Genomic DNA, 10,186 nt, shown 5'->3' with positions numbered 1-10,186 from the left:
TTGATTGTCATTTGTCAAAGAAACTTGTAGTATGAATGTATAATTTTGTAGTTGTTATAGTTTGTTTTAGATTTTGTCAAATTATATTTGCTTGTAAATTGTTGAAACTTTGTTTGAATTACAGTGAATTAGATGTGTTGTGATGAAATAAATAATAATTTGATTAACGGATCCGTTTTAATTTTTATCAATTCTATTACGAAGTTATGACTTTCTTAAATTTATATATGTATAAATTTGTATGGATGTTGATAGTTGATAATTGCTAATGAATATTTAACATAAGTGTTTTTTTAGTCTGTTGGATAATGTCAGAACAAACCAATATTTCTGTTATGCTTATTTATGTAACATAGTTAATTAATACATGTTGTCATCATAATTTTATAGAGGTTCGATTGAAGTCATGGATGATCGTTCATGGATGTATCGGGACTCACCCTGAGGATTTCGGAGGATGGATTATTGTAACGGGGTTCAGGGTTTTATTAACTTTGCAAGATCTATCCCGAGGAATTTTACTGATGACGGTATTAGGTTTTCATGCAAGAAGTATACAAATAAAAAGTTTTTGCATCAAGATGTTGTAACGATGCATCTTCTAACCAAAGGGTTCATAGAGGATTACTTGTGTTGGTATGCACATGAGGAACTATTTGTTCCTAATGAGAGCATGGCAGAAAGGGTGGTTGGGTCAACTTCTAGTGCTAATAACATGTTTGAAGTTGGAAATGACAACAGTAATCCTTATAGGAATATGGTTATGAATGCAATGAGAATGAGTGAGGTAATGTTAGTGAATGTCCAATAGTAAAAGAAGAACCTAATGCAGATGCAGCAAGGTTTTTTGATCTGTTGAAAGATTCTGACGAACCATTATGGGATGGCTGTTGCACGACCCACAGTAAATTATCGGTCGTACCACAAGTGTTCACCATCAAGTCAGATCACGGGTTGAGTGAGGCCGGTTATGACAAGATTATCGAATGGGTGAGAAGCATTTTACCTGAAGGAAACAGGTTGAAAGAGAACTTCTATGCTGCCAAGTCCATGATCAAACCCCTTGGTTTAGGATACCAAATCACCAAGGACTGCTGAGCACATGACATGGCACCAATCACATCATGCGGTTGATGGAGTGATGGTGCATCCTTCTAGCGGCGAAGCCTGGACACACTTTAACAGTGTGCATCCTCACTTTTCAGCTGAATCAAGGAACGTGCATCTTGGGTTGTGTACAGACGGATTCAACCCATTCGGGTCATTTGCTGCTCCTTATTCTTATTGGGCAGTCATACTAATGGTTTATAACTTGCCACCAGGGATGTGTATGACTTCGAAGTTTATGTTTTTATCTATGGTTATACCAGGTCCGAGCAGTCTAGGGCGAAATATAGATGTTTGTCTTCATCCATTGATTGATGAGTTGACGCAGTTATGGTCCTTTGGAGCTTTGACTTATGACATCTTAAGGAAACATAATTTTGTTATGAGAGCGGCTTTGATGTGGACTATCATTGATTTCCCAGCTTATGAAATGATTTCTGGTTGGAGCACGCATGGAAACCTAGCATGTCCACACTGTATGGAGAACAACAAGGCATTCACGCTAATAAACGGGGGTAAAGCTTCTTTTTTTTATTGTCACCGTCATTTCTTACCACCGAATCACAGGTACAGAAAGAACATAAAGGATTTCTTTGTTGGCAGAGTTGAAAAGGATGTTGCACCCCCGTGTCTTTCCGGTGAAGAATTGCTTGATGTTGTGTTAGAGTACGATGACATTTTGTTTGGTCTCCAATTAGGTAAGCAGAAGTTTCCTGGTTTTGGTTTGACCCATAATTGGGTGAAGCGAAGTATCTTTTGGGAGCTTCCTTATTGGAAGACCAATCTTCTCTGCCATAACCTTGACGTCAAGCACATTGAAAAGAACGTGTTTGAGAACATTTTCAACACCGTCATAGATGTGAAAGGGAAGACAAAGGACAACATCAAGCTAGATTGGATGTAGTTTTGTTTTGTAACCGTAATAATATGGAGTTGATTTGTGATGGATCACAGGTCGCAAAACCAAGAGCAAGCTTCATTTTAGATAAAAACGCACAACTACTAGTCTACAAATGGCTTAAGAGTCTGCGTTTCCCCGATGGACATGCCTCAAACATATCAAGGATGGTTAATACGGAGGAATGCAGATTATATGGAATGAAGAGTCATGGCTGCCATGTGTTTATGCAAACACTGATTCCATTAGCTTTTTGTGATTTGTTGGCAAAGGGGATATGGGATGCACTAATGGAGATCAATCATTTCTTCAGAGATATATGCTCCAGAAAGTTGAATGTTGATCACATTGAAAGGCTTGAAACGAATATCATCGAGACATTATGCAAACTTGAGATGATATTCCCTCCATCATTTTTTGATTTAATGGAGCATTTTCCTATACATTTATCGTTTGAGGTAAAAGTTGGAGGACCGGTCCAGTACAGATGGATGTATCCATTCGAAAGGTTAGATATCACAGTTGCTATGTAATTCATAATTAATTTTTTTTTGTTTTTTTAATTGATAATTTTTTTATTAATTCTATATAGTTATATATATGCAGGTACTTGTTCAATCTTACAAAAAAGGTTAAGAACAAGGCGCATGTTGAGGCGTCAATATGTGAGACCTATATTGTTGAGGAGATCTCAACATTTATCTCATACTATTTCGAACCTCATTTGAGATCGAGAATCAACCATTTTCCACGACATGATGATGGTGGTGAAGTGCCTTCAAGTGGGAACTTGTTAATATTCTTTAATTCTGGATGACCAACACCTAAAAATGTCGCGAGGGGAAGATATTAGTCTGAAATAGAGTTCAGACAAGCACATAATTATGTCCTATTTAACTGTCATGAGCTGAGACCTTTTATTAAGTAAGTAGATGTTCAACTTAAAATTTGTCAAGAGTGTACTATTTATGTTTTGTGATACCATAAAATCATATAATTTGGAACAACCTTGCAGGCAACATCGACGATACTTACTGTCCAATAACTCACAGCTAACCGAATCCCATATTTTTCAATTACAAGATAAACAATTTGCCACGTGGTTTAGAACACATGTAAGTCCTATCACAAACTCATTATCTCTTGCAATGTAAGTAATTGTTTTATTTAATATACAAGAGTTCAGACAACGGTGTTTGTATTAAGGGATCGACTTCTAGTGAGTTTGAAGTTGACTACTATGGTAGATTGGAAGAGGTCATCGAATTGCAATATCATAGCGAGCATAATAGAGTGTTTTTATTCAAATGCTATTGGTATGACACAACTGATAGAGGAATCAGAGTACATCCTCACTATGGTCTCGTTGAAATCAACTCAAAAGCTAGACACCGCAACGTAAATGACGTCTTTGTTTTTGCAAAGCAATGCCAACAAGTTTATTACACATACACTCATTCCTTTAGAAAGGACCGATCAAGAGTTGATTGGTTATCCATTTTAAAAACCAAACCCAGGGGTCGTGTCCAGGTTGTTCAGGATGAGAACGAAGACACAAGTGTGATAGGTAAAGTCTTTCAAGCTAGTGAGTTGGTTGAACCATACCGAGTTGCTCATTCGATTGACTTAGAAGAAAATTCAAACTTTCGTGTTTTCGACGATAGTCTTGTTGATGTTGATGTAGAGGAGTTGAATGTTGTTTTCAGCTCTAATGGATTAGAGAATGTTGATGAAGAAGATTATAACCACATTGAAGAGTTCGATGAAGCTGATGATAACAATTCAATTGAGGACGAAGATGAAAATTCCGACTAAACATGTTGTAAAGCCTTATTTTTATAATGTAATATTAAGGATGATATTTTGGAATATGAAATATTTATTCTTCTTTAATTGTCAACTCTTGTTATTGTGTTGTGTGTGCTGTAAGTTCGCAATTCAAGATTTTGTGCAGGAGAATAGACAGAAATACATGGAGGAGCTACAAAAAAATTGACAGTTTCACTAACGGGTACACCGACAGAATCTTATCATTCGGTATTTTACAGAGACTTGCAAAAAAATTACGGAATTTTACCACTATCACCGACGGATATACTGACAAAATAGTACCCGTCGGTATTTTATAGAGAGTTGAAAATAAATTACAAAATTTTGCCACTATCACCGACGGATATACCGACGGAATGGCACCAGTCGGTATTTGACCGATAGTTGCAAAACAATTACAGCCCCTGCCATACTCACCGACGGTTGGAACAATTCTCAAAGCGAACACCTATCAGAGCGCTAGGTCGGTCGGCACATTTACCGACGGACGTGGAAAACCTAAGACGCCCGTGCTCTAACACGCGGTTACCGACGGATAGAAAAGACTGGCAGGATTTTTGAATTTTTTGGTGCGAATATCAATTAATTACCGACAGATATAATTGATGGAATTTAATGCCACCGACAATAATAAATGTTCATTGGTAATTCCGATGAAAAAATTGCAATATAAATCCCCCCCCCCCGAGTTTATTTTTTCTCCGGCTCTTCATCTCTATTTCTCTTCTCCTCTCTATTTATATTACATTTTTGCAAGAGATTTTGTTGTTTTGGTGCTAGTTGTAGCATATTAAAAGGTATGTATTCTTCTTTCTTTATCTTTGTAATTTTTTTTATTTCTTTTTATTTTAATTATGGTTATTTTTTTGGTGTTCTTTGTTTTGTGTATTGTTTATAGATAAAATCTTCAAATCAACACACTATTAAGGTAAGCATTTTTTATTCCTAAATTTATTTTGAATTTATTTAGTGTTTTTAAGTTTTGTGTTTAGGATGTTTTGTGTAGTGTTGTTTTGTTTTTTCTTTTTATTTATTAATTTTATGATATTATTGTTTGTATTGCCATAAATGTTATTGTTGAATTTATGTTTAAAATGTTAATTGAAATATAGAATTAAATTTAATTAGTTTATCTTAATTTTAGGATATTATTGTTTGTTATATTGTTTATTATTTTGATTAATTTTAATTGTTATATATGAATTTGTATTGATGTTAGTTTAAAAAATATAAATGTTGAATTTCTATAGATGTTAGGTTGTATAGAGTTGATTTTTCAATATTTGTGTAATTATTATTTGTAGATATGAAAATTGTGGGTAGTCTCTAATATATGGGAGGTACTGTCAAATTTTTTTAAATGATTGAATTTCTATAGATGTTAGGTTGTATATGATGTTGCTGGAGTCAATTGGATTGTGGTTATTATAAAAATTGCAGGTTTGAAAACTGTGGGTAGTCTCCAGTATAAGGGAGGTGCTGTCGATTTTTTAAAAAATAATGAAAGTTAAATTATGTAATAATTCGTATACATTTGTGTAGATGCATCCAATGAAATCTACAGCACATCGGCAGCAAACAGCTGCTACTAGTTCTTCTAGCAGTGAGGAGGGCATCTCCTTAGGTGCTGATCACAACGAGGCATCCGCGCCAACTTGTGATGCTGACTCTTCTAGCACAGTTTCATAGCATAAAAGTGGTGTGCATTAATAACATGGTCAATTCACCCGCAAGTACCTGTCACAATGGAAGGATAATCTCTCAATGTAAGTTTGGGTTTTAGTTTTTTTATATATACTTATAACATAATTTATGAACAATTTTAATATTTTATTAATTTTATTTAATTTTAGGTTCACAAACATTGAGGCTGTCAGGACAATAACATCGGCATTTAAATTGTCGATGGAGATTCCATTGTTTCAATGGAGTCAGGTCTCTAGATATCCTGAGTGGAGACCTGATATCGATGTCTGGTTTCAGCGATTCAGGTAGGTGTTAATTTTTAATTTCCAATTTATTTTTAATAAATAATTTTTATAGTTTTATATCTTGTAATATTTTTATTTTAAAGGAATTATTTATATACACAGAATAAATTTGATTAGGATAGCGCAGACAACAATGTTGTCAAGAGGGTATAGGAGAATCACGCGACAAGTAGGTAACATCGAAAATAATATTTATTTTTAATTTTTAATTTTATGTTCTAAATTCTAATCAGTTACTATGGACGTAGGTTGCGTGATTTTTGGTATGACACCAAAAAAAAGCGAAAAGATATGCGAGGGACAACGGTCTTGAAGGATGGAATGAGATGGCGGTTTGGCGGGAATTCAAACTGCCATTCATCTTGAGAGATATATAGGCAGCATAGATTGAGCACGTGACATCTAAGCGGTTCTCACGACGCTCACAGTCCAGAGCCGACAACCAGAACCAGCAAATTCATGGTTCGGTGACCATGCACACTGGCGGATGGTAAGATTAATTTAAATGACATATATCGTTAATTAATTTTTTGTTGTTATAAATATATTTAACTTGCAACTTTTTTTTTCTTATAAGCTACGTCTCTTAGACGTGAGCCGAGTCCAATGGAGCTATTTGTAGAGACGCACGTCTGGAGTCAAGACCGCCAAAAGGGGGTGCAGCAGTACGTGGACAACCGTGCCCAGCACCTTGTGGTATGTTCATTCAATCATTTTATTTCGTATGTTATTGTTTCTTGAAATGAATATGATGCTTTAAAAAAAAAATCAGGAGACCTATGATAGCCAGTTGAGGGAGAGATATGGGGACGGCATTTGACCCATCCGGATTTTGATCTGGATTTATGGATGGAGGTCGAATCGTCTAGTGCACCCGATAAAAATCGGGTCTACAACCTCTCCAACACTATGGCCGAAAACTTGCAGTTGGCTCGTAATGTCTCAACCGTTGGGAGCTCTCCATCAGTATCAAGCACAAAGTTAAAGGAGTTCATAGCCTTGAAACAACAATATCAACGCCTCTTGACGGGTGATGATCCATGTGCTCCCTTTTGGCTGTACGGTCCCGACAACAACCAGCCTCCTCCTCCTCTTCCAGCTCCGCCGCTATTTTAGTTTATGTTTTTAAAAACATTAAATTTTAATGAATATTTGGATGAATATTATTTAACATTATTTTTACATTTTTAATGTTCTAAACAAATTTATTTGGTTATTAAGTTTTTTTCCTGTTAATAAACAATATTTGTTTGTATTTTAAATAAATACCGACGGATTTCCAGACAGAAACATGTCGTCGGTATTTTACCGAGAGTTGCAACAAAATTACCGCCCATGCCACAATCGCCGATCAATATATTTCGTCAGTAATTTCCATTACTATTACCGACGGATATATTTCATCGGTATTTGATAGGGAGTTCTGAAATATTTACTGCCCATGCCACAATCACCAACGGATCGTCCATCGGTAAATACCGTTGGAAACATAAACAGACTTATTATGTCAGTCAAATTCTTACGGGTAATATTTTTTTGGCGCGCTTCACTGTGTTTAATACTATCGGTGTTTGGTTTTTTTATTACCGACAGAATTGACAACGAAATGGGAAATTATCGACGATCAAAATTCCGACGGACAGATTCGTCGGTGAGACCATTGGTAATTGTTTTACCACGGTTCTTGTGCCTCACACCGACGGACCTAATCCGTCGGTAAAACTGTTTAATGATGTAGTGAATTACAACGGACCCGTTAGACAAACTATTAATTATTTATTCACAATACATCTAATTGGGTAATTCAACAAAGTTTCAACAATTTACAAACAAATACAATTTTACAAAATCTAAAACAAACCATAACCAATACAAGATTATACATTCCTACTACAAGTTTGTTTGAGAAATAATAATAAAACATGTACATACACTAACAAAATACTTATACTAAAAAAAACAACAAAAAATAATAAAATTGACATTTAAATGTTAAAATTAAAAAAGATAGATTTACTTACAAAAAATAATAAAATCCATAATAAATCAGAACACGGATGTTGTGACCACAAAAGTTATAGAAAGATGACTTTTGTTGAGAAGAGGGAGTTTTTTTAGGGGGTGGTTGTTTGCAGTTAGGGAGGGGAGAGTTGGGATGGGGAAGATGGAGAAATAGAAGAGGAGAGGGTCGATAGAGTGGTGATATATTAACTCTTACTAAGGGAATCACCGACGAAATACTTATGTCGGTGATTTCCTCGGTAATTGTGATGGTGAATTAATCACATCACTGTATGGAGATTCCAGTCTGAATCCCTCGGACATTTTGTTGGTAAAATCGCCTGCAAAAACAGTCACGTCATCGAACTTTTTTTTTTTTTTATATATATAAATCTATATATTTCGTATGTAATTCAGTCGGTATATACCGACATCATTAGTTCATCGGTATATACCGATTGAATTACCGATGGAATAGTATCTATCGGTAATTATCACCGCAATTTACTGACATAATTATTCTCTATGTAATTCCGTTTGTTTTAGGCGAACTTCATAGCCTTTGGTACCAAAGACGGTCAATGATGAGAATTGCGTACAATGACAGGCATGCTGATTAAAAGTTTTGCTCTTAGGTATTTTATTTACTCATTCTTTGCTTCTGTCTAGTCACAAATAATTTACATCTTGCTCTCTTCGTTATTAGTACTGAATGTGAGCACAAAGAAACAAAATGCTTCAGAAACTGTCCTCAGACCCAAACTTTTAATCAGATGTATCAGATGCACAATAGCAGGCTAATCTGGATTTTGTTTGTGGATGAGGGATTACCCGTGGTCCGATCCAACCAGGCGGGGCTTGCTTTGAACCGAACACAATAGCATCTCATGCTGCTTATGCCATGAATCTCTTCTATCAAACTTCTGATAAAAATCCTTGGAACTGTGATTTCTCACAATCAGCCATGTTATCAGAAGTTTTCAGAAGTTTACATAGCAATTTGATCTATGGATTTCACACCAATAACCCTTTGTGAGTCTCAAAAAAGAGGAACCTTCTCGTCTTCTCCGTTACACTTGTAGGATTGAAGGGTGGAGAATGCTTTTCAGTTTTCAATACTTCTTTTCAACATGAACTTGGCCCCTAACGATCTACATACAGGATTTCATCGTCATCTATGTTGTGCCCACGTATTAGTAGGTTCAGATAAAGGAAAATTGTGCATGTTTATTTCTACAGAGAAGCTTTGAAACTTAGAAGGAGAACTTGTTTTCAAAGAATCTATAAGCAGATGCAATGGTTTTGACAACGCTTAGTGTTAGTTGTTAGGGCTGGAGGAACTATACGTTAACAAGCTAGCTTTGATGTGTTAACTTTCCAATCGATTTGAGTTCATTTTATCCACATAACCCTAAGAAAAAAAAAAGTTATCTATTAGATTCAAATATATAGGATTAACCAAGGCAGCAAAAAAAATTAATGATCAGAATAATTAATTAGTTTGGTTTGACTAAATTAATATGTAAAAGTATATTTCACATGAATTCTAGATAAGCCATGCTATTTTTTTTATGTTTGGTCTCTTTTCTTTTAAATATGTTTTTATGCTATAAACTTAAACTTTATCTCATCAACTTTGCCTTGGATCAAGTTCGGACAATTAATTGCCAAGAATATATAAATATAAGAGATCATCAACTCAAACAAATCACATGAAATAAATAAAAAATTTAACGACTAAAAAAGCACCATTTAAATGACTGAAAAAACCAAATTGAATCTAAACCGAAACTACTAAAAATAAAACCAAGCCAAAACCGGAAAAAACCAAGTCAAACCAGAAAAAATTGAGCCAAACTGAACCGAACCGGAGCAGTCAATTTAAACCGGTTTTTGTTCTAAAATAACCGAACCGAACCGAGCCAAAATAACTTTGGGACCAGCCGCCGTTGGATCCATCAACATTGGGTCCTACTCCATCAGGACGTGCCTAACCCAACATTATTGATCCTGCATCAGGACTCAATCTCTTAAGCGTCAGGGCCCAGAGCACTTGGGTTTGGTGTTAGTACCCAAGGCTAATGGGTCCTGCATCGGGACCTAGTTGCCTTAGGCCAAGTCAAGATCCAAAGCACCAAGATTTGGTATGAGGACCCACGGCTAATGGGTCCTGGGTCCTACATTAGGACCCAAGGTTTTTGGATCTTAGGTTTCTAAATATAATTATTTTTATTATAATTAAATGTATTAATATAAAATTATTATTATTGTTATAAATAATATTATTTTTATTATAATTAAAAATATTAAAATTAAAAATAGTATTATTTGTGTTATAAATATAATTATTTTTATTATA

General features: G+C 35.1%; 1 pseudogene; it reads left to right on the top strand.

Moving 5' to 3' along the window:
• The first annotated feature begins 1,141 nt into the window (after positions 1–1,141).
• Positions 1,142–3,820, top strand: LOC140954558 (uncharacterized; annotated as a pseudogene).
• Positions 3,821–10,186: the final 6,366 nt, after the last annotated feature.

This window comes from Populus alba, chromosome 14 (genome assembly GCF_005239225.2).
Source record: "Populus alba chromosome 14, ASM523922v2, whole genome shotgun sequence".
NCBI lineage: Eukaryota > Viridiplantae > Streptophyta > Magnoliopsida > Malpighiales > Salicaceae > Populus > Populus alba.
The sequence above is the reverse complement of the archived record's forward strand: the minus strand, read 5'-3'. Positions and strand labels throughout refer to the sequence as shown.